Genomic DNA, 25,563 nt, shown 5'->3' with positions numbered 1-25,563 from the left:
TCCATTCATATGAAGTCTGACAGACAAAACAAATCGATGACAAGAGAAATCAGAAAACATCTGCTTCGGAGAGTGACGGCAAGACGGTGGAGAAGTAGGGAGCTTTGTGCATTTTGCTTGCACCCATCTCTCAAACAGAGAAGGCCTGAAATCATAGGACACTGAGCCACAGGAATTTGGGAAGAGAAAGAGACAGAATACACTGGGAAGGAAACCTCATAATTGCGGCTACCTCAAGAAACAAACCAAAGTACACATGGTGGAGAGTCCCAAATACCACTACGAGTAGGGAAATTAACCAAAGTCTCAACAAGAGAAACCAAGAGACACCATTCAAAGAACATTTCTGAACGGACAGGCCCTGGACAGTCAAAGAGCCCTCTTTAATACAGCAGAACCCACAGGGGCAGAGTGCACAACAAGCTTTTAAAATAAACGATAGAAAGCTAACCAAAAGGACGAAATGGAAGAACTCTCCTCCAAAGAAATTCCAGGAAGAAATGACAGCTAAAGAACTGCTCAAAACAGATATAAGCAACGTAACTGAACAAGAACTTAAAACAACAGTCATAAAATTAATCGCTGGGCTTGAAAAAAGCATGGAAGACATCACAGAAACTAATGCTACAAAGACTATGGAGTTCAAAAATACTTATGATGAATTAAAAAATACTATAAATGAGATACATAATAAAATGGAGGGGTCCAAAGCACGGATTGAAGAGGCAGAAAGGAAAATAAGTGATTTAAAAGACACAATTACAGAAAAAGAGGAAGCTGAGAAAAAGAGAGATAAACTGATGCAGGAACATGAAAGGAGAGTTCCAGAGCTCAGTAATACTATCAAACGGAACAATATCCATATCATAGGAATCCCAGAAGAGGAAGAGAGAGGGAAAGGTGCTGAAGGAATCCTGGAACAAATTTTAGCAGAGAACTTCCTTCAGACGTAACTTGAATCGATCTGTACGACATATCATAGTGAAACTGGCAAAATATAAGGACAAAGAGAGAATTTTGAAAACAGCGAGGGAAAAATGGGCCCTAACATACAAAGGGAAACCTATCAGAGTGGTGACAGACCTATCTACTGAAACTTGGCAGGCCAGAAAGGAATGGCAGGAGATCTTCAATGTGATGAACAGAAAAAATATGCAGCCAAGAAACTTCCATCCAGCAAGCTTATCATTTAGAATAGGAGGAGAGATAAAAGTCTTTCCAAATAAACAAAAATTGAAAGAATTTGTCACCACTAAACCAGCTCTACAAGAAATCCTGAGGGGGACTCTCTGAGGGAAATGTTGCAAGGAACGCAAGATGCTAGAGACACCAACACAAGTATGAATCCAACAAACGACACAATGACTCTAAACCCATATATTTCAAAAATAACACTGAATGTAAATGGGCTGAATGCTCCAATCAAAAGATGTAGGGTAGCAGAATGGATAAAAAAACAAAATCCATCTATTTGCTGTCTACAAGAAACTCATTATAGATTGGAGGACACCTTCAGATTGAAAGTAAGGGGATGGAGAAATATCTATCATGCTACTGGAAGTCAAAAGAAAGCTGGAGTAGCTATACTTATATCAGACAAACTGGACTTTAAAGTAAAGACAGTAACAAGGGATGAAGAAGAGCATTATATAATAATTACAGGGTCTATCCATCAGGAAGAACTAACAATATGGGAGCACCTAAATATATAAAACAATTAATCACAAACAAACAATCATGGATAAGAATGTCCTAATAGCAGGGGACTTTACATGCATTACTTACAGCAATGGATACATCAACTAGACAAAAACTCACTAAAGAAACAATGGACTTGAATGACACATTGGACCAGATGGATTTGACAGATATCTTTAGAATTCTACATCCTGAGGCCATGGAATTCCCTTTCTTCTCAAGTGCACCTGGCACATTCTCCAAGATAGATCACATACTGGGACATAAAGCAGCCCTCAATAAACATAAAAGAACTGAGATCATACCATGCACACTTTCAGATCACAATGCTATGAAACTCAAAATCAATCACAGGAAGAAGTCTGGAAAACCTCCAAAAACATGGAGGTTAAAGAACACCCTACTAAAGAACGAATGGGCCAATCAGGCAATTAGAGAAAAATTAAAAAATATATGGAAACAAATGAAAACGAAAATACAATCCAAACTCTATGATATGTGGCAAAGGCAGTGCTAAGAGGAAAGTACATTGCACTCCGGTCCTATTTCAAGAAATTAGAAAAACCTCAAGTGCAAAATCTAACAGCGCACCTAAAGCAACTAGAGGGAGAAGAGCAGGAGCACCCCAAACCCAGTAGGAGAAGAGAAATAATAAAAATCAGGGCAGAAGTAAACAATATAGAAACAAACAAACAAACAAACAAAAAACAGTTGAACAGATCAATGAAACCAAGAGTTGAGTTTTTGAAAAAAATAAAGAAAATTAACAAACATCTAGCCAGGCTTCTCAAAAAGAAAAGAGAGAGCACCCAAACAGACAAAATCATGAATGAAAAAGGGCTTATTACAACCAACCAATTGCAGAAATACAAGGAATTATCAGGGAATACTATGAAAAATTATATGCCAACAAACTAGAAAACTTAGAAGAAATGGACAAATTCCTAAACACACACTCACTACCAAAATTCACACAGCATGAGACAGAAATCTGAACAGACCCATAACTAGTGAGGAAATCGAATCAGTTATCAAAAATCTCCCAACAAATAAGAGACCTGGGCCGTTGGCTTCCCTGGGGAATTCTACCAGACATTTAAAACAGAATACCCATTTTTCTCAAGCTATTCCAAAAAACAGAAATCAAAGGAAAACTTACAGACCATTTTACGAAGCCAGCATCACTTTGATTCCCAAGCCAGACAGAGACCCAGCTAAAAAAGAGAACTACAGGCCAATATCCTTGATGAATACTGATGCAAAATTCCTCAATAAGATACTTTCAAATCGAATCCAACAGCACATAAAAAGAATTATCCACCATGATCAAGTGGGATTCATTCCTGGGATACAGGGCTGGTTCAATATTCGCAAATCAAACAATGTGATCCATCACATCAACAAAAGAAAAGATAAAAACCATATGATCCTGTCGATAGATGCAGAAAAAGCATTCGACAAGATACAACATCCGTTCTTAATAAAGACCCTCGAGAACGTTGGAATAGAAGGAACTTACTTAAACATCATAAAAGCCATCTATGAGAAGCCCTCAGCTAACATCATCCTCAGTGGGGAAAAACTGAGAGCTTTCCCCCTGAGATCAGGAACACGACAAGGATGTTCACTCTCACCACTGTCGTTTACCATAGTGCTAGAAGTCCTAGCGTCAGCCATCAGACAACGAAAGGAAATAAAAGGCATCAGAATTGGCAAAGAAGAATTGAAACTCTCACTTTTCGCAGACGACATGATACTCTACACAGAAAACCCGACAGACTCCACCAGAAACCTATTAGAACTGATCTATGAAAAATTGAAGAAAACACAAAGAAATGGAAAAACATTCCATGCTCATGGATAGGAAGAATAAATATAGGTAAAATGTCATTNGAAAAACTGAGAGCTTTCCCCCTGAGATCAGGAACACGGCAGGGATGTCCACTCTCACCACTGTTGTTTAACATAGTGCTGGAAGTCCTAGCATCAGCCATCAGACAACAAAAGGAAATCAAAGGCATCAGAATTGACAAAGAAGTAGTCAGACTTTCACTTTCCGCAGACGACATGATACTCTACATAAAAAACCTGACAGAGTCCACCAGAAGCCTACTAGAACTGGTCTATGAATTCAGCAAAGTTGCAGGGTACAAAATCAACATACAGAAATCGGTTGCATTTTTATACACCAACCATGAAGCAACAGAAAGAGAAATCAAGAAACTGATCCCATTCACAATGGCACAAAAAAGCATAAAATACCTAGGAATAAACCTAACCAAAGATATAAGAAATCTGTATGATGAAAACTATACAAAACTTATGAAGGAAATTGAAGACACAAATAAATGGAAAAACATTCCATGTTCATGGATTGGAAGAATAAATATAGTTAAGATGTCATTACTACCCAAAGCAACCTACACATTCAATGCAATCCCAATCAAAATTGCACCAAGATTCTTCTCAAAGCTAGAACAAACTATCCTAAAATTTGTATGGAACCACAAAAGACCCCAAATAGCCAAATACTGAAGAAGAAAACCAAAACAGGAGGCATCACCATCCGAGACGTTAGCCTCTACTACAAAGCTGTCATCATTAAGACAGTATGGTATTGGCACAAAAACAGACACATAAACCAATGGAATAGAATAGACAACTCAATTGGACCCACAAGTATATGGCCAACTAATTTTTGACAAAGCGGGGAAGAGCATCCAATGGAAAAAAGACAGCCTCTTTAACAGATGGTGCTGGAAGAACTGGACAGCAACATGCAGAAGAATGAAACTAGATCATTTTCTCATACCATACACAAAAATAAACTCAGAATGGATTAAGGACCTGAATGTGAGACAGGAAACCATGAAAACCCTAGAGAAGAAAGCAGGAAACAACCTCCTTGACCTCCACTGCAGCAACTTCTTACTTGACACACCCCAAAGGCAAGGGAATCAAGAGTAAAAATGAACTATTGGGACCTCATCAAGATAAAAGCTTCTGCACGGCAAAGGAAACAATCCATAAAACTAATAGGCAACTGAAGGAATGGGAAAAGATAGTTGCAAATGACATATCAGATAGAGCGCTAGTATCCAAAATATATAAGGAACTCATCAAACTCCACACCTGAAAAACAAATAATCCAGTGAAGAAATGGGCAGAAGACATGAACAGACACTTTTCCAAAGAGGACATCCAGATGGCCAACAGACCCATGAAACGATGCTCAGCGTCCGTCCTCATCAGGAAAACACACATCAAAACCACACTGAGATACCACCTCACGCCAGTCAGAGTGGCTAAAATGAGCAAATCAGGAGACTATAGATGCTGGCGAGGATGTGGAGAAATGGGCACCCTCCTACACTGCTGGTGGGAATGTAAACAGGTGCAGCCCCTCTGGAAAACAGTGTGGAGGTTCCTCAAAAAATTAACAATAGAACTCCCTTATGACCAGCAGTAGCACTGCTAGGAGTTTACCCAAGGGATACAGGGGTGCTGATGCATCGGGTCACAAGTAGCCCAATGTTCATAGCAGCACTCTCAACAATAGCCAAAACATGGAAAGAGCCTAAGTGTCCATCAACTGATGAATGGATCAAGAAGATGTGGTGTATGTATACGATGGAATACTACTTGGCAATGAGAAAGAATGAAATCTGGCCATGTGTAGCAACATGGATGGATCTTGAGGGTGTTATGCTGAGCGAAATAAGTCAGGCAGAGAAGGACAAATACCATATGTTTGCACATATAGGTGGATTAGGAGGAAGTTATCGGAGGACGAAGCGGGAGAAGGGGAAAATAGTGGGGGAGAGGGAGGCAGGCAAACCATGAGAGACTCTTGAATGCTGAGAACAAACTGAGGGATGATGGGGGTGGGGGAGAGGGGAAAAGGGGTGAAGGCATGAAGGAGGGCACTTGTTGGGATGAGCACTAGGTGTTATATGTAAACCAACTTGACAACAAACTATAAAAAAAAAAAAGAAAACATTTGCTTCTGGGGATGGGGAGTGGTTGACTAGGAAGAGGAATGAGTATGGAAAAAATTTTAGCTTGATTCGGGTGGTCGTTACAGAGGCACCAAGTTTGAAAATGCACCAAAATGTATTCTTAGGATCTGCCCATTTTACTGTATGTAAATTTTATCTAAAAAATTAAAATAATGATATACCTTAATGGAATAACTTTAATGCGCATAATATCATACTGAGGTGTGAATAATGCTGAATTAAGATGGTATTGTAGAAAGATTAATAAATAACACTCCATTATTGACTGGCTGCTATGTACCAGTGTTGATACACTTTAGTTTGTATAAACCTTATGAACCGTGTAAGCTGATAGCACCTCCCATTTACACACAAGGAACTGAGTCAGAAAAGTAAAGACATCCCCATTGTCACAGGGCTCAAGTGCAAGAAAGAGCTGACATTTGAATCTAGTTTTATATGACTCCAAAACTTTAGGTATTATTTTAAAATGGTATCTGGCAATTTCAGACATAGAAGGACAGAATTTATGCTTTCCTTACTATTAAGATTTACTCAAGCTTACTGAGAAATATGTCAAAGAAACATTTATATTTTAATACTTCACAAAGTTGTAAATTTGGGGCTAAAACAACACCCTGATTCACACTTGATCCCCTTCTACTTGAAGGGACCATGTACACTTTAAATTTCAATAGAATGAAATTCTTCAAGAATGAAGAAGATGTGGTTTTAAAATAAATAGCAGTGAACAATGAAATGGCAAAACATAGTTACATCTAAGTAATAAATATTAGTGTAGCTATGTAAAAATATTTTACAATATTTTGAAAAAGGAAGTCCATATAGTTTTAAGTTAATGTAATAATCTGGATCTAAAGTTCCAAATTATGTCAACAAAAATTCAGGGAGAGTGCTACGGAAGGAAGGTGAAGCATTTTCATTGTTGTTGGAAGGAACGGATGGGCAATATATAATGTTTCATTCTAGACATTGATCTAAAGATTGGAATATAAAGGTTGGAAGCTGGGGGCACCTGGGCGGCTCAGGTGGTTAAGCATCTGACTACGGCTCAGGTCATGATCTCATGGTCCATGAGCTTGAGTCCCACTTCGGACTCTGTGCTGACAGCTCAGAGCATGGAGCTTTCTTTGGATTCTGTGTCTCCCTCTCTTTCTGCCCATCCCTCACTTGCACTCTACGTGTCTCTCTCTCTCTCTCTCTCTCTCAAAAATAACCATTAAATGGATTTTTAAAAAGCAATTTAAGTGTTTGAAAGTAGAGATGTGGTTGAATTATGGTATATCCATATAATGAAGTACCATTCAGGCTTTAAAAATCATTATGTCATTTGTATTTACTAGTATAATATTTTAGGTGAAAGGGTCATAAATAGTATGTAAAAGGATGATCGCATTTCTGAAAATATTTAAAGCATATCTGTGTCAGAAAAAAAGAGTGGAAATGAGTGTAATATGAATGTAGGAAATTAAGAAAATAAATTGAGTATGAGAAAAGGTAAATTTGGTGGTTGGTTTGGTAGACTTTTTTGAGCCAAACTGAAGTCATTCTGAACTCCTTTCTCAGTTTCCATCTCTTTACCGTAGAAGGAGGAAAACCTTACTTCACCAGAGCCCTTTGTGGCTAGGAATGGTCATGTGACCAGTACTGGAAAACTGAGATCTGCTGAGTAGCTGAGAGTGGGAAGCTTTGCTTCCATATGAAAGATAAAGTGCTTTGCTGGCACTGCCTCTGTCTTTTCCAGTTTGGAATGCAGGTTGTGAGGACACGATCCCTGGGTCTACAGCAGCCATCTTGAAACCATGAGACAACATGTATTATGTTAAAAAGTAAATCCACACTGACAGCACAGAGTCTGCCTGGGATTCTCTCTCTCCCTCTCTCTCTGCCCCTCCCTGCTTTCAAAATAAATAAACATAATATATAAATATATTTATTTTTAAGTGTATAAAGGGAATGAAATAAATATATCAGCCACCAGGTTTATATTTACTGAAATTAAACATAAATTTGGCTCTTCACTTCTTGGAAATTAAGTCAAAAAGGGAAGAAAAACAGACTATATAGCCAGTTATCATTTGCAATCCCATGTATAGAATCCCAGTTGAGGATATTAATACCCACATAGTTCATTTTGCTTTTTTTTTTTTTTAAGTAAGTATGCTAAAATGTAGCCAAAGGATATAACAATCCTGGGTTTTTAAAATCAGGTTGTTGGGATGCCTCGGTGGCTCAGCTGGTTAAGCATTTGACTCTTGATTTCAGACTGGGCCACGATCTGATGGTTCATGAGTTGAACGCAAGTTGGGTTCTGTGCTGACAGTGCAGAGCCTGCTTAGGAATCTCTCTCTCTACCCCTCCCTCACTTGCATGCACGCTCTCTCACACTCTCTCAAAACAAACATTTAAACATTAAGTAAATAAATGAGGTTAAGCAGATGAACCACATCAAGTGGTTGTAACATGACACAAATGAATTCCCATGTGTGTGTCCATTGTTCACTGTTAACTAGATTTTCTCATACTTGCAGAAAATTCCTGACTGATTTAGAGGGATTGTGGTTGACTTTAAATTCTTATTATTGTTTACTGAATTGAACCAAGTTTATTAAAATAAATATCTGTCATTTTGGAGTAAGAAACCAAAAATGTATTTTTTACTGACAACTTCCAATTTTCTTCTAATATACAGATTAGGACACAAAAGTCCTATTGTATCACTATCCAGTTTTTAAAAACTATAAATAACGCTGACATAAACATTTGTGTGCACGTTCTTTGACGCACTTAGGTCTGCATTTCTGTTGGAATACATGTGTGAATACAACTGCTAGATCTGTGGTATGCATATGCTCAACTTTATTAGATTATAACAAAGAGTTTTCAAAGCTCTTCTATTAGGTGGCTCCCATCAGCTCGTTATGGGACTGGCAGTTGTCTCATCTGTGCTGTCACTTGGATTTGTCAGGTTTTTTTAATTAACCATTTTCCATTTGGGCAGTCATGCAGTTATCTTGTTGCAGTTTCATTTTGCAGTTTTCTAATAAACAATGATGTTGAGTAGCTTTACCTATGTTTATTGACCACTGGGATACCCTGTTAAGCTATTTTTTCCTGTTTCAGGAATACTTTTCTTACCCAAGGCCATGAGGATATTGACCTATATTTTCTTCTAGAAGCTTTATGTTTTACATTTTACAGTTAGGTCTACAATCCACCTGGAATTACCTAGAATTAATTTAATGGATAGTGTTAGACAGGAGTCTGGAGATATATATATCATATATATATACATATATATTCAATAGATCTTTCATATTCTGTTGAAAAGATCATCTTTCATCACTTCTTTGAAGTGTCTCCCTTGTCATAAATCAGGTATTGACCATACATTTGTGGGTCTGTTTCAAGAATATCTAACCTTTAGTCTATTCATCTACTCCTGTATAAATACCATTTTGTGTTCATTTTTATAGTTTTAAATGTCTATATTTAACGGAGTAAATCTTCCAGTTTTGTTCATCTGACTCAAGATTGTTTTTATTGTTTTTGATTCTGCATTTCCCTATAAATTTCAGAACTGACCTGTCAATTCACACACAAGTGCATATGTACAAACTGCTAGAGTTTTCAATCTATAGATCAACTTGGGGAAAACTGGTATAATATTAAGGCTTCCAATTCATTAACATAATATATTCCTCCACTTTTTAAGGTCTTTTCATACTTTTCTAAATAATTTTCTATGTAGAGTTCTCAAGCCATTTTTGTTTGATTCATTCCTTTATTTTTTGTTTTTGATACTACTGGAAATTATATTGGCTTTTAAATTGTCATTTTCTAATTTTTTGTTCCTAGCATATATAAATACAATAATTTTAAATATTGACCTTATATCAAAAGACTTATTAACTCTAAAAGTGAATGCTTTTTTGCAGAAGCAGTCATCTGTGAATAATTAATTTTTTTCTTTTTGTTTTAAACCTTTTACCCCTGACCTCCCCACCACATCTCCTGACTGGATAGGACCTCTAAATATAATTTTGAATAAAAGTCATGGTAGAAGGCATCGTTATCTCATTCCTGAACCTGTTTACCAGCAACTACAATGTTTGCTATAGGGTTTTCGGCACACAGTCTTTTCAGATTAAGGAAGATATTTTACTAGTTTCCCAAGTTTATTCTAATAAAATTTCAGTTTAGTTTACTAAGAATTTTTTTATGAATTTTTGATATTTATCAAATACTTTTTATTTACCTACTGAGATGATCAAATGTTTTTTTATTTTTATTCCATTGCTGCTGTGAATTACACTGAGAGATTTTAAAATATTCAACCTATCTTTTATTCCTATAATAAACCCAATTTGCTCGGCATGTATTATTCTATTTATGTATTGAGTCCGTTTATAAATTTTTTGTTTAGAATTTTTATACCTATGTTCATGAAAAAGGTTGCCCTATAATTTGACTTAAAATTTTTTTTTAAGTTTATTAATTTTGAGAGAGAGCAAGTAAGGGAGGGGCAGAGAGAGAGAGGGAGGGAGAATCCTAAACAGGCTCCATGCTGTCAGCATGGAGCTGGTCACGGGGCCTGATCTCACGAATCATGAACTCACGACCTGAGCCAAAATCAAGAGTCAGACTTAACCAACCAAGTCACTCAGGCGCCCCTTGACTTTCTTTTAATATAGTTGCCACATTTTAGTATCAAGCTTATGCTGAACTTGTTGTGGATGTGATTTATCATGATATATTCTCTGAAGGAGTCTGTGTAAGACTGCTGTTACTTTTCCCTTACATGTTTGAAAACTTCTCTGGGAGAGACATCTAATACTGGGGCATTCTGCTAGGGAAGGTTTTAAAGATTTAATTTAAAAATAGATATAGAAGGATTCCAATTTTCAATTTCTTTTTGTCAGTTTTGGTAATTTTTTCTCCAGCAATCTATTTCAGTTACATTTTCAAATACATCGGCATAACATTTTTCATATTATTTTGCTGGCTTTTTAATGTCTGTAGGTTCTATGTTGATACCCTCTTTTCCATGTTATTACCGGTTATTTTGTCCTCTCGTTTTATTTCTTGATAAGTCTTGTCAAGATTTCATCCATTTTATTAGTTTTTTGCTAAGAACAAATGTGGCTCTGTCGCATTTGTTGTATGCTTGGTTTCTACTTCATTCCTGCTCTTATTTCTTTTTCTCCATGTGATGGAATTGACTTTTCTCTGAGATGGAAACTTAGACTATTGATTTTCAGCTTTTATTCTTATCTAATACATGCACATGTGAGTATTAATTTCCTTTCAGGTATGAGTTTAGTTGCATTCCATTTATCCTGTTACATTATATGTAGTATTTTCATTAACCTTCCATTCAAGATATTCCCTATATTTTCACAATACCCTCTTCTCTGAATCATGAATTATGTAGAAGTCTCTGATTATTTTCCAAATATATGAAGATTTAAATTTTTCATTCTGTTATTGACTATAATTATACTGTAACTAGAGAACACATTCTGTACAATTTCACACTTTTTTAATTTGTTGAAGAACGCTTTATGACTAACATATGGTCATTTTTTACAAATGTTCCATGTGCACTTGAGAATAATATGTATTCATCAGTTGTCAGGTGCAGTGTTCTGGTAAATATCAAGTTGGTAAATATGTTAATTTGTTGTATAAGTTTTCTATACCCTTCTAATTTTTTTATCTTATCAGTTACTGAAAAGGAGGTCTTAAAATCTTTTAAAATCATGGATTTACCAATTCTCCTTTAGTTCTGTCAATTTTTGTTTTGAGACTGTACAATTAGTAGTATTATAATTTAGAATTGATACACTTTCCTGGTAGATGGAACCTTATATCAACAAGAAGTGTCATTCATTTGTTCATTCATTCAATCATTTATTTTACCCCAGGTGCCCCCTAAAGTGTCCTTTATCTTAAAGATAGTCTAGGGGTGCCTGGGTGGCTCAGCCAGTTAAGCATCCGACTTCAGCTCAGGTCATGATCTCATGGTTTGGGAGTTCAAGTCCTGTGTCGGGCTCTGTGCTGACAGCTCAGAGCCTGGGGCCTGCTTCAGATTCTGTGTCTCCCTCTCTCTCTGCCCCTCCTCTGATCATTCTCTCTCTCTCTCTCTCTTTCAAAAATAACTAAACATTTAAAAAACAAAAATAGTTTAGGTTTTTAGTCTACATTGACTCACATTAGTATAGCTGCACCAGCTCTCTCTTGGTTAGTTTTTTAAACTCCTCTTTTTTAAATGTTATTAGTTTAAACTTTTCCACATACTTACATTTAATGTAGGTGTTTTAGAAGCAGCACAGATTAGTTATGCTTTTTGTCTTGTCTGATGATAGTTGTTTTTAATGTAAGTATCTATTAAAAGTTTAACACAGACAAAAATGAAAAAATCATAATGATACAGGTCAGTGAGTTCCTGTAAAGTGAATGCAGCTGCGTAACCAGCACGCAGACCAGGAGAGAGAACACAGAACGTTACCATCACACACAGGCACCTTCAAGTCCCTGTTCTCCCAAGTGTAAACACTCTTCTAACAGTGTGGCTTATTTTCACCTGCTTTTGAACTTTATATAACCAGAATAACTCAAAATAATTGGAATTATAAAATATTAGTAAAGAAGTAAACTTTAAAAAAAAATTTTTTTTAATGTTTTATTTATTTCTAGGAGAGAGAGAGAGACAGTGTGAGCAGGGGAGGGGCAGAGAGAGAGGGAGTCACAGACTCTGAAACAGGCTCCAGGCTCTGGGCTGGCAGTCAGCATAGAGCCTGATGCGGGGCTCGAACCCACGAACCACAAGATCATGACCTAAGCGAAAGTCGGACACTTAACCGACTAAGCCACCCAGGCGTAAAGAAGTAAACTTTTACATGCAACGTATTTAATGATATCTTTATGTTTCAATCAGCCATCTAACTAAAGGTCATGTATTCATCATTAATTTGATAGTTTTTCTCTCCTTTATTGATTTCTTTTGGACTAAGTATGCATTATTGTTGTTCGGTTTCTCTGCCTTTATTAGCTTGTTATATATATATATGTATACTTATATGTATATGTATTACATGTATTACATGTATTATATTACATGTATATTTATACATATATATATATGTATATTTAAGTTTATTTATCTTGAGAGAGAGTGAGAGGGTGAGCAGGGGAGGGACAAAGAGAGAGGGAGAGAGAGAATCCCAAGCTGACTACTCTGTCAGTGCAGAGCCTAATGTAGGGCTTTTTCTCATAAACTGAGATCATGACCTGAGTCAAAATCTAGAGTCAGACACATAACTGACTGAGCCACACAGGTGCCCCACTATTTATATATTTTAATTAATCTCTTTGTGACATAGGGCCCTAAATATGACCAAAAAATGGGAATATTGATTTAGTGAAGTCTAATATAAATTTGTACTTCTGTAACTTCCCAGAAAATACAAAGACATTTGAATACTTTGAATTTTACATTTCTCCCACCTTCTGTGCTTCTGTTGCCATCTATTTTAATTCTCTACTGATATTTAATCCAAATATTATTATTATTACTATTACTAATTTACTTTGACCTACATATTTACCCTTTGTGTTGCCCCTCATTCTTCCCTCCTTCTCTGTACTTCCATCTGTGACCATTTTCTTTCTGCCTAAACAATTTAGTATTTCCTTTACTCTAAACCTGCTGGCAACAAATTCTGTTTTCTGTATCTAGACAAAGTCATTTTTTTGGTCTTCATTTTTGAAGTTTATTTTCAATAGATATAGAATTTGGGGTTGATACCTTTTTTTTTTCTTACGCTCTTTGAGGATACCATTCCATTTCCTTTCTGGATTCCAATATTCTTATTGGAAAGTTGGCTATCAGTCTATTATAGACCCTTTGATAATTTTCCTCTGGCAGCTTTTAAGATTTTCTCATTATCTGTGATTTTCAGTAGTTCTGAAATTCATAATGTTCTTTCCTGGGTTTCATAGCACTTCTTGAATCTATGATCTGATATCTCATGTCTATTTTGGAAAGTCCTTAGTCATTAGGTCTCAAGTATTACTTGTGTCTCATTCTCTCTCTCTCTCTAATTCTCCTCTAGCCTTTTCACTGTCCCATACATCACTTACATTTGTTTTTATCTTTTCCATTCTTTTGTCTCTCTGCATTTAAGCTGGAATGCTGTCTTCAGTTCTAGAATTCACTTGTTACAAAAGATTTCTAGTTGGTTAGTGCAAGTCTCCATTTTGTCACTTAATTCTTTTATCATAGCTCCTTAAAGTCCACGTCTGATATGTGGATCTTAAGTGGGCTTGAATTTATCATCTTTTTTTTTTCTCTTGCTTTTTCAGTCAAGACTTGTCTATTTTTCCTTATTTTTTTAACTCAGGCCTTGGTTTCCTATATTCTGGTTATTTTTAACAATTGAATGCTGCATATTATCTATGAAAAATTATAGATATCACTTGACCCTCCATATGTCATTATCTTCTAGAGAGTAAATGCTTTGCTTTTGATGGCCACCTAGGCTAGAGGCAGACCATCTCAATCCATAGGGGTTAAGCTGATTCAAACCTCACCTGTCTTTATGAAAGCTTCAGTCCTCAAATAGTCTACACCACTTGCCCATGTCTATCTAGTTCATTCTCCTCTTCTCCTTGGTGGGCTAATATGAACTCCAACTTTTGTCATTTCTCTCATCCTGTGAATCTGTCAAAAGCTCAGTTCAGCTGATTAGCCTCTCAACTGCTTTTGAGATCCGTATTTCACTGGAGAGGAGGCACGGTACAGTTTCCAGACATACTTCTTGCTCTGAACATTACATATATACACATACAAACATAGTTCAACAGTTTTTCTAGTTGTCGCTGGTGAGAAGAGTTATTTCATATGCAACTTAGCCTGTCATTGACCGTGAAACACCAAATTTCAATAAATAACTTTTAAACATAAAAAGTTACATTTTATTAGAAGTGCATCTCACAATGAAAGGAATAGGGATGCTTTTAAAAATCAGATCATATGTCCATGGATGAATAGGACTAATTCTAGAATGTCAAGTTCAGAATCCATTCTATTCTTATTTGTTAAGTTTAAGTACTAACAGAGTTGTTCACATAAATAAGTAGATGGAAATAGAAGTAGTTTGTTGTACCAATGTCATTTAATTTTAACTGCTGCTTTGAATGCCAACATTCACACAGTGATCTACCATCATAAATGTTTAAATAATGTTTGAGCTGACAATTCAATTAAGTTTTTCTTAAATAATTTAAAAGCAAGCAGAGGAAAATACTTGATTTTTTAAAAAATTTTAAGTTTTATTGTTTTATCACTAGATGTGTTCACTTTCTCAACACTGACACCAATATTTTGAACTGTCCCTTTATTTGGTACCTGGAGGTTTTCATATGTCAGAGCAACACACCTTAGTGAGATTCTGGATGGCTGAGGGGTACTCTTTTCTGACATAAAGTATGGAAAGGGCATGTTTTTCATCAAGCCAATATTTGCAATGCACATGGAAGTTGAGGCTCTTAGAACTGATTTCCTTTAAAGCAATCTTGCTCTTGTAAACCCTAGGAACCCAGTGTGAAGAACCTTGAACTGGGAAGCCAGGCAGCAGTAGCTCTACTCTAAGGGAGCTGTAATGTTCAGAAAGCCTCTAGGCATAAAGTGGTGTGGGGAGTGGGAGGTGACGTATGACTTACAGTCATATAATTTATTCTCCTCTGGGCTGTCCCACAACTGAAGCTCTGTGAGCAAAGGGAGAAGAAGCACTTTCAGAGCAGAGCAAATGGGGCATTATGATTTGCTATCTATTCAGGTAATCAGAGAGCCAAATGACAGGGTGAAAGGATCGTATCTCGACCCATCAGAGATGCCCTGAATCCAGGTCCTGCAAACACGGTGAATTTCGATAGAAGCTATGCACCTTCATGTGCCCCTGAGAGATGAAACTAGTCCCCAGGTGGACAGAAACGGGGACAAGTGCAATCCTTCTGCTCTCTCCGTCCAGAATGGTCTTTCTTTGGTGAGATCTCAAAAGGCGGACACATTCACTCTACTTCTAATCTCAGGACCCAGAATGAATAAATGACTGGCAAAGGAAACAGCTAGCAGAGATGACAGCCGCAATGCAATGGAACGTTAGCGAAGCTGGTAGGCTTAGGGTGAGCAAGGCTAATCATTCCTAGGCGAGTTCTCGTAGGTACTTTGTTTTGTTTTCATCAGTCTTCATCTGATGGAAATGAGCAGACTGGTGGGGGCGGGGGTTGTGTGGATCGCACGAGATGGTTCTCTAACCAGGAGTCCACGGGCCCTTTCTGGATCTGTCATGCACTCAATCTGTAAAAGTGGGTATGTTGCTCCAGATTTGAGTCTCCTTCCTCCAGCCCATTTCCATGGCTTCGGGGGGAGCATGGAATCTGAGCAACTGAGGTCATTGCAAGTCACCTCAACATGACTGAGGAAAGCAGGATTTCTGGATCTCTGCATAGGGATGTGGGGAAACAAAGGCAGTGGCCTGGATCTTAGTTTGAAAGATCAGCCAGGAGCTATGGAGTAAGATTTTGGTTTCACAAACACTTTGAGGGCATGATTTGGCTTTATCCCATCTTGTTTCCTCACTGCTCTCAGGGAACTTTGAAGGGAACTGCCCTTCATTAAGGCTCATTTTCTAGGATTTCATCTTATCTCTGTCTAGAATCCATCTTCCCACTGGATATTCCCACCTCAGGCTGGGTGGGAATCTTCTACAACCTAACAAAAACATACAGAGTTGAAGGGAACTTCAAGGGCAGAGAGGGCCACCACTAAGCGCATGCCGGACTTCTTTAAAAAGGCCTTTCTTTTTAAAAAACACTTAATTGCCATCCAGTAACAACTTATTTGAATATACCTATTTTGTCATGATCACACTTGACTGCTGTGGCCAAAAACACTGTCAAAATAAATATGCAAGCCACGATGTCTAGAATGTGAATGACGTCCCCATGGATCCTAGCAGAGCTCAGGGCTTTGAGAGCCCTTCGTGGCAACCATACATCAAACCCCTTTAATTTTACAGGGAAAACAAGGGTCTCAGATGGGAGAAGTGAGGGTCCCAGGGTTTCCCCATCAGCTCGCAATCTCTCTCTCCTAGCTGTGGTGCATTTATACGACACACACCGCTTTCCGGAATGATCCTTGCTTCCTGGCAACTCTCTCCAAGGACCACCAAGTCGAGCCCATAAAAAAATCACATTTCTCCAACTTCCAAGAGCACAGGTCTCACCTTCCAAGTACAGCTCCACTTGCCAACTTTGACACATCTTGTAACAATAACCCCTATGAGCTGCATTTTATGTGATATGAGGCAGGTGTACAACTGTTGAATACATGTCTCAAGAGAGCTTATTAAAACAGCTAAGCCAATTAACTCTCTTAGAAACATGTAACCTTTTCCAGGAAAATACATCTGAGACATAGGAACTTGTGGGAACAAGTCCTTAGGGAAAGCATGGCCTTTGATCTCAGAGACCCTTTCCCCAGGGTTGGCCTGGCCCACAGAGCTAGGAGACCTCTGGTAGCCACTGTCTTCTGATGTAGGGAGAGGATGGTGGGCTGGCCGGAGCACAGGATGCCGCTGACGACTGGTTTTGTGCACAGGGGCACAGAGCAAGCCCAGGAGAGAGATGAGATGAGAAACAACTCACCCATTAGAGCAGATTCCAAAAACTCAACTGAAAATGACTCACTGGGCATAAAAGGTGACTAATGGGAAACCAAGATGAGAAGGAATGCATGCCTAACCCAAGCTGAGTCTCCGCATTAGGAAGGCAGTGGTGAAACTACAGCAAGGTATAATGAAGCCAACGGTGGAGCTTTAATCTCTGCATTTGGTACTTAGCTTTAGATGGGGGAATCTCTGGCCCAGAGTCCAGGACAGCACTCCTCCCAAGTGGGACCAGGTGAGGAATGGACGACCACTACTGGACCGATGCCCCCGGGTGCCCCCTTGTATGAGGTATCAGCTCCGGGTCTGGGGCACAGGCTTCAAGATGACCTAAATATTGCATTGGATGACATGATTACGATGACATCACACTCCCCCCAAAGGAAGCCATGTGACTTCTGCACCACACGGTATTCCCAAACAGTCTCCTCTTCTGAGCAGGTGCTTTCCTGGTATTTGGATCGCAGCAGACTGGACCTACTTAGGATGCAAGATGCCGACAAGCCCTTGACTGCAGAGCTCAGCCCTGTCAGCTAGTTTGCTAGAACTCCAGCACCTATCCAGGGATCCCGCATCCCCCTGATGATCTTCAAGTCTTACAAACCACCCTTTCTCCACATGTATCTGGGGGAATCTTACTCTCCCCAACCTCTGAAGTGGTTCTGAGCCACTCCTAGGAGCATCTGGGACCAGGACTGAGTGCTGTGTGCGCACGCTCTGCAAAACCACTTCTTGGCAATCCTTGGGCAAACAGCCTGGGGTCAGTCCGGGGGTCACACTGCCCAGCACTGGCTCCTCTCTCTGCAGGTGGTCCTGTCTATGGCTAACCCTATCCATGGCTTCTGCCTCCCAGCCCTGTGACATCAAACAGTGGGGTTCTGTCTGTTCTTTCTAGGATGCCCGGCAGTCAGCCCCCTCTGTCTACCCCTTTCCTGAAAATACTTTCCTCCTATTCCTTAGTGATCTCTTAGTGATTCAAAACAGGGCTTGCGTTCCACTCTATGGTGTTTGCTGCAAATGTATATTTGAATTCTTGGTGTGACCTTGCAGCTTGATTTTGGGTGGAGAATTACCTGGATCAGAGGGTTCCCTCCAGGTGAATTAAAGTGGGTCCAAACTAAAGATCCCTTTTTATTTATCTTATTTTTTTAATGCTTATTTTTGAGAGAGAGAGAGAGAGAGAAAGAGAGAGAAGGACAGTGGAAGTGGGGCAGTAGCAGAGAGAAGGAGACACAGAATCCAAAGCATGCTGCAGGCTCTGAGCTGTCAGCACAGAGCCCAACATGGGGCATGAACCTGCAAATTACGAGACCATGACTTGAGCTGAAGTCAGATGCTCAACAGACTGAGCCACCCTTCCTCAACTGTAAGGTGGGCATAAGAGCAGTAATTTCTCATGATTGTTCTGAGGATTAAATAAAAGTATGTGTGTGGAGTGCCGAGTTCACTTTAGGTGCTCGGTCCACACATTTCTTTTCCTTGCTGGCATCAGAGAAGGCAAAGGTGCCTTGGTTTCAAACATGGCGGAGGGTTCTCCAGCAGTGACCAGGGCAGGGAAAGAGGATTCCCACAACAGTTTAATTAGCTGGGGACGAGTCAGGGGACTGTCACAGGACTGTGACAGGGGCCAGCCAGAGATGGCACATCAGGTCACAGGCGCCGGGCAAGCAGCCAGGTGTGTTTGGGCCATGGTTCTCACCCGGCTGCACAGCAGAAACAACAGGAGGTAACTTTCAAGAGCACTGATGCAGGGCCCTTGCCCCAAACCAGTTATGTGGGAGCTGTGAGAGGGAAGCCTGGGCACTGGTGTTTCTATAATGGCCTCATGTGATTCTTACCTGCATCCAGAGGGAAGAATCTCTCCTAAGGAGGAAGAGCAAGGACAGAAACTTAAATAAATTCACCTCTGGGGCACCTGGGTGGCTCACTCGGTTAAGCGTCCAACTCCTGATTCAGGCTCAGGTCATGATCCCGGGGCCATGGGATCCAGGGCCCTGTCAGCTCTGTGCTGAGTATGGAGCCTGCTTGGGATTCTCTCTCTTCCTCTGCCCCTCTTCTGCTTGTACATGCTCACTCTCTTTCTCAAGAAATAAATAAACTTAAAAAAAGTAAATTTGCCTCTTAATAGCATGTAGGAAAGGAGGACGCAAGCAGAGAGCAGAGGGTCGTTGGTGCTGGTGCTTCGGGTGAGCATCCTACTGAATGTGGAAAGAACCCTGGACCCAGACACTGCCCTGAATGGAGGGGGGGGGCAGCCTTTCCCCTGGAGGGCTCTAGTGACACCCTGGCAGGAAGAAGGGTCCCTCCTTGGCGACTGCCCAGACAGCCTGAGGTCGTTTAGCACCCGGACTAACACAGAAAACGAACGGAGGTGGTGAGGCCCTGCAGAGCTTGAGCCTTCTGGGCCCGACGGAGCTCTCAGTGGGAATTAACCTTGACCCCCAACAAGCTCTGGCTGGAAGAATGCCAGCACCAGCCCAGAGAGAGGCCAGCGATCCTGATCCCTCCGAACAAAACTTTCTTCCTCCCTGGGTCTGCCCTGTAGGCTACAATTGCCATATTAGTCGTGCACTGGGGGCTGTTAGAATAAAATGGCATCTTCTCTGAGACCCCCCCATCATTAGCCTTTGTTGAAATATCTTGATGGGATCAGCTGGCAGCAGGGTCACTGACAGGGGGGACACAGGGCGAAGGCGCAGGGAGCCTTGAGGCTGGTGCGTCGGTTGGGAGGCCGGAGCAGGTGGAGTTTGGCAGTGAGCCCCGAGCACCCAGGAGGAGGGTGAGCACTCCGAGGATGAGCGCCCACGATTCCCAGGTCCTGATAATGGCAGGAAGGGGAGCCCTGAAAGCGCAGCTCCCCTGCTCTGACTGGCAGTTAACCCGAAAGCTTGTCCTCTGGCATGTCTGCCTCCTTGCTTGGTCTAACGAATGTTGGAGTAACGTCCTCCTCTCACGTTTCTTTTCTTCCTTATCTTCTTTTTCATCTTCCCCCTTCCTTTCTGCGTTAGTGCGTTTGGGCTGCTCTAACAAAATGCCACTGGCTGCGTGGTTTAGCCAACAAACATTTATGTCTCATAGTTCTGGGAGATGGGTAGTTCAAGATCAAGGTATTAGGAGATTGGGTGCCTGGTGAGGCACCTCTTCCTGGTTTGTAGATGGTCAAGGGCACTAACCCCAGCGTGGAAGCCCTACCCTCGTCCTTCAGCTAAACCTAATTGCCTTCCAAAAGCCCCACCCCCCAAATATCATCACACTGGGGATCGGGGCTCCAAGATACCAGATGGGGGTGGGGGGTGGGGAATGATTTCAGTCCCCAGCAGGGTCTGTGTGGTTACTGGGTGAGTCAGCTGCTGATCAGGACCACTCGTTTTGAACTTTCTGTGACAAAAGGTAAACTACTGGGGTACGCCACTGAGACTTCGGGGCTTATCTGTTTCAGCAATTGGTCCTAACTCACTAATAGTCCCTGAGACTCAAATCCCTTTACATAGCACATAGGTACTTAAAGATCTGGCCATTGCTGGTTTTCTGTCTCTTCACGTCCCCTTAGTCAATCAGTTGCAGCCTCGTTTCGCTCTGCAGGTTTGCAAAGACCACACGCCCTTGCTTGCTTTGATCTTTGAACCACAGCCCGGATCCTTTCCTCTGCCTTGAATGCTCCTAGAGATCGGGCCTAGTGATCACCCGGTACCCTGTGTCTATTATAATCACAACATCCCTGGTGTGCGGCAACTGCCGACTTCTTGTCTGCCTCCCAACCCGAGGATTGTACCAACTCTAAAATGGCATTCGAAGCAGTCACTAACCAGAAAAAGAGTGCTGGATATTTTTTTTTCCATCACTTTTTTCCTGTCTGACTGAAAATTGTCTTTGTGGGAAAACTCATCACAAATTTTATTATTTGTATATTTTCTTTTTTTCAAAACCAATTCCAGTTGAAGTATCATAATCAGAATCATTGTCACTATTAAAGCCATGACTCTCTTGCAGTAGGTGGAAATTAAAGAATACCCTGCATTATTAATAATAATTATTAGTCTAAATTAGAAAATGTTAAAGGAGGTTAAACTCCTCAGAGTTCAGAGCTTGCCAGTGGCATCCCCGATAATATACCCAGATGCTCTTTGCAGGCCACTCAACGTCCCTCAAAAGTGAGCACTGACGACCACCATCCCCATCTTGAAACCACTGTATTCCTTCAGTTTCTCTGACAAACATGTGCCAACAGATTTCGGCTGGAGTCATTCTCTCAGTGACATCTTTCCCTGGCTTCTCAGATGAGCCCAAGTCCCTTATTAGGCTCCTTTTTAAAGGGATATCACTGTTCTTTTAATTTTTTTTTTTTTAAGATTTATTTATTTTTGAGAGAGAGTGCACACGGGGGAAGGGGCAAAGAGGGCGAGGGGGGCAGAGGATCCAAAAGTGGGTCCTGTGCTGACAGCCGTGAGCCCAATGAGGGGCTTGAACTCACGAACCACGAGATCATGACCTGAGTCGAAGTCTGACACTTAACCAAATGAGCCACCCAGGTGCCCCTCGCTGTTCATTAGACAGTTCACAACTCCTGTTTTTTCTCTTGCTTCTCAAGCTACTCCTTTGTTTCCTTTGCAGGCTCACCTCCATCTTAGCATTAACTTCCTCAAGGCTGTGTGTCTGGGACCCTCTCCTCTCCTCAGCCCTGCTCTCTCCCTGGGTAAGCTTCCAGAAGGCCCACATTGTCAATGACCCCTGGCACCTCCGCCCCAAACCACACCTCTGTGCCTCCAGCTTCTCTTCCCTGAGCTCAGCCAGTTTGCTCAGCCAGAAGCCAGGTGTCATGCCTGTCACTGCTCAATCCCAAGTCCAATTCATCACTGGGTCCTGGCGACTTTAATTCCTAAATGTGCCCCCAGGGATTCCATTTCTCACCACTTCTGTAATGCAGGTCCAAGCTATTCCCACCTCCTGCCGAGGTCCACACAAGAGCTTCCAGACTATTCTACCCACTTTGGGTGCCACATTCCACTTTCCATGTAGCAGCCAGAGTGCTCTTGTCAAAATGCAAGCATGACACTGCCTCCTTCTTCCTCAGAGCCTTCCAGGGATTTCTTCTTCCTCTCAGGGTAGGAATAAATTCTCCAGCCCGGCCCACAGAACCTGGCCGGGGCCCTTTCTCCACCTCCTCCCCCGCACACCTGTCCTGCCCTCTCTGTCCCTTGAGGCTGCCACGCTCCTCCAATCCCTTCCAGACCTTAACACTGCTGTCCCCTCAGCCTGCACGCTCCTTCCCCCTTCACCCAAGGTGTCACCCTCTCTTATTATGATGTCACAGTGCAACACACTTCATTGTTATGCTTTAAACAAGCAGGGCTTTTATATGCACTTATCTGGGCAAGTATAAGATTATCATCTGTCTCCTCCACAGGATGGTGAGTTCTTGGAGGGAGGGGAGGATGGGGTAAGGGGATCCCGTATCTGGTTTTCCTCATGGCTGTCTCCTAAGAGCTGATTCCAGGACCTGGAGTCACACCCCTTTAAAATATTTTATGAAGAAGCAGATTTGCCATGACTTGTGAAGCACGGAAGTTCATCCCTGGATTTCTCTTTCAGGCTCTCTAATTACCATAATGGATGTTGCTGAGAAACTACGAGCTCTTCTGGCCAAGCTGCCGCCTGCAGAAGGAGACCGGCCCCGGCTGCTCAGCGATTAGAGCTGGCGGAACTGCTCCTGCGGGCAGCGCTCCAGAGAGGCACCGCCTCTCCAGCTTCTCTACAGCAGAAGCGGGTGGCACCTAGGAACCCTGCGGGACACTTGTGAAGATCACTTCTTAAGACAACCTCTGACTTGAAATGAGAATTCATAATCCTTTACTTGCTGACACAGACAGAAACATTGGTGATGCAGATCTTACCAAAGTCACGACACACGAAGGAAACGACTCCAGGTGAATTCAACCTGAAGAGTCTTAGAGGATTTTGACCCAAGCCCGCTCTGGCTAGACAAGACTAATTATGAGTCCCCAGGTTTCATTTGGTACTGTGGTGATGTTTAACATGTGTTTCTATCACATGAAGAAATTCAAATCAATTAGATATAGATTAGATATACATGTGTTGCTATGTCAAAGGTCACTTACCAGTGCTCATCATTGTAGCCTCTTGTGTTACATGAGCACAAAATTATGAGTGTTGTATGCACGGGTGTGTTTTTCTGCAGAGGGGATCCATAGTTTCGATCATTTTCCTAAAATGGCCTTGATTTACAAGTGTAGGAATCAGCAAACTACATACTAAGGCCTCTCTGGATTCTAAACTTACATACATTTTAAAGTCTAATGCTAAACTGGTGATATTATTGGAAAATTTAGTGAGATTCTGAATCCTGTGCATTTGAATGTCAAGTATTTTCCAAAAGAAAAAAAAAGTTTCAGTTTTTATCCAGATAATTTGGAGTCCTGATCAAAGAGTCAAAGAATAGCCATATATAATGTTAACTCACACACTTGTAGAATTGATGCTGGGCCCCTAATGTTCCCTGTGCCGTGTATGCATCTAAGTTCAGCCCAGCTGAAGGCTGTCAGGGACCCACCATGCAGGAAAGAGAAAGATGCGGTGAATAATCCACAATCCTCCATCCACAGCCAATACGTGTCTCCTTAGCCATGCAGATGAAAACACCTTGCTTGTAGCAACCAAAACTCGACAGGAGCTGAGTCAGATACCTGCCCATAAAGCTCCCACCCAGCCACCTCCGGCAAGTAGGGAAGGGAAGGCCAGGTGACAGTGTGTCGTTCTATGCACAGAAGATACTCTATTTATCTGAACACTTGCACAGGACAGGAAGAGGTCAGCAGACGAGCCCAGACCCACACCCAACACTGCCCAGGGCCACACTGCTTCCAAGTCCCCATGAGTGCTTGGCTGTAGGGAGTCAACACTGCAAAATGCATGATGTAGAGCTTAGAGTCTTCGAACACTCCAAAGAACTTTACCCATAGGCTCCTAAAAAGTTGCTAATTTTCGTTCCTTTTTCGTATTTCATGAGAGCCGTAAGAACAAACTTCAAAACCACTGCCACTATGTATGGCAGCACTGACTGTCCAAGGGGCTCAAACTCAGTTTCCATACGGTATCTTACTCATCCTGCCATTTTCATCTCATTTCTCCTCCTCCTCGATCCTTCTCTGCTTTGGGTTTCCCTTGATATGAAGTGAATACTGGAGTCCCTTCGTTTTCCCCCAGTAAAGTTTCTTTGATCTCAAACCAGAGGGACAGAGTAGGGGATACAATTAGTGAATGACACAGGCTCAGCTCCTGTCCTTTCCAGAACACTATTAGCCCCCAGCTATGCAGTTCCTGGATGATCTCTCCCAGAGAGATATTTGATTTAGGGCTCAGGACCCTTTCCCATGGTACACTTCTCCCTGGACAGCTCAATGGCATCACTGGGTGAGGTAATAAAGGGTCTGTTTACAATATTAAATTCCTTTGAGACTTAAGGTGGACTATTTTGGACTCTTCACCACTGATGAATTTTTCCGTCTGCTGCTTTATCTACCTGACAGGAAAGCTTGAACTAGTGCCATTTCTAAATTGCACTTCTAAATATTGACTTCATGGCGAGACTCAAAGTGTCATAACACAGCTCACTGGAGGAATGAAGATTTTCCAGACCTCATCCAGAGGTCTGCACAACGTCCTCTGGGAAGTGGAGAAGGAAGAGGAGGATTTGAGAAGAAAAATAAAATCAAGTCATGTTTAGAAGAAACGCCATCGCACTTCACTTAATCTTGCAGAGACAAATGAACACTCATGGGGCAATTAGCTGTGGAGGGGCTGGAGGGGACTGAGATGGGAGGGAGAAAGGAAAACAGTGACCATTAATCCCTCAGCTGATGGCCAAGAAGAATGGAGGGTGTGAGAAAGAGCCCTTCAGAAACACCTAGCTCTCTGAGAGCCTTTATTTGGGTTTCCGGCTGAGAAGGACTGGACAGTGTCTGGAAAACAAGAAACTTTTCATCCAACTTCTGTCAAGACTTCAACAAGGCCACATCTTTAGCTAATATTCATTTGGGTTGCTTAGGAAATTCTAGGAGCTTTCTTTTTAGCTTCCTTCCTCCTAATAGATAACTCTA

The 25,563-nt window shown here is 41.0% G+C and overlaps 1 protein-coding gene and 1 long non-coding RNA gene across 3 annotated transcripts in view; one reads left to right on the top strand and one right to left on the bottom strand.

Annotated features, from left to right (window-relative positions):
- The window catches only part of ENPP6 (ectonucleotide pyrophosphatase/phosphodiesterase 6), a 154,674-nt gene that overhangs the window by 36,185 nt on the left and 92,926 nt on the right, over positions 1–25,563 (bottom strand). The gene's annotated exons all lie outside the window — the stretch shown is intronic.
- LOC120246374 lies at positions 22,794–25,472 on the top strand. The gene is made up of 3 exons (XR_005532031.1): positions 22,794–22,857; positions 23,039–23,373; positions 24,994–25,472. It is a non-coding gene; the product is annotated as an uncharacterized LOC120246374 (long non-coding RNA).

This window comes from Hyaena hyaena, unplaced genomic scaffold, assembly GCF_003009895.1.
Source record: "Hyaena hyaena isolate Hyena2069 unplaced genomic scaffold, ASM300989v1 scaffold_467, whole genome shotgun sequence".
Taxonomy (NCBI): Eukaryota; Metazoa; Chordata; class Mammalia; order Carnivora; family Hyaenidae; genus Hyaena; species Hyaena hyaena.
The sequence above is the reverse complement of the archived record's forward strand: the minus strand, read 5'-3'. Positions and strand labels throughout refer to the sequence as shown.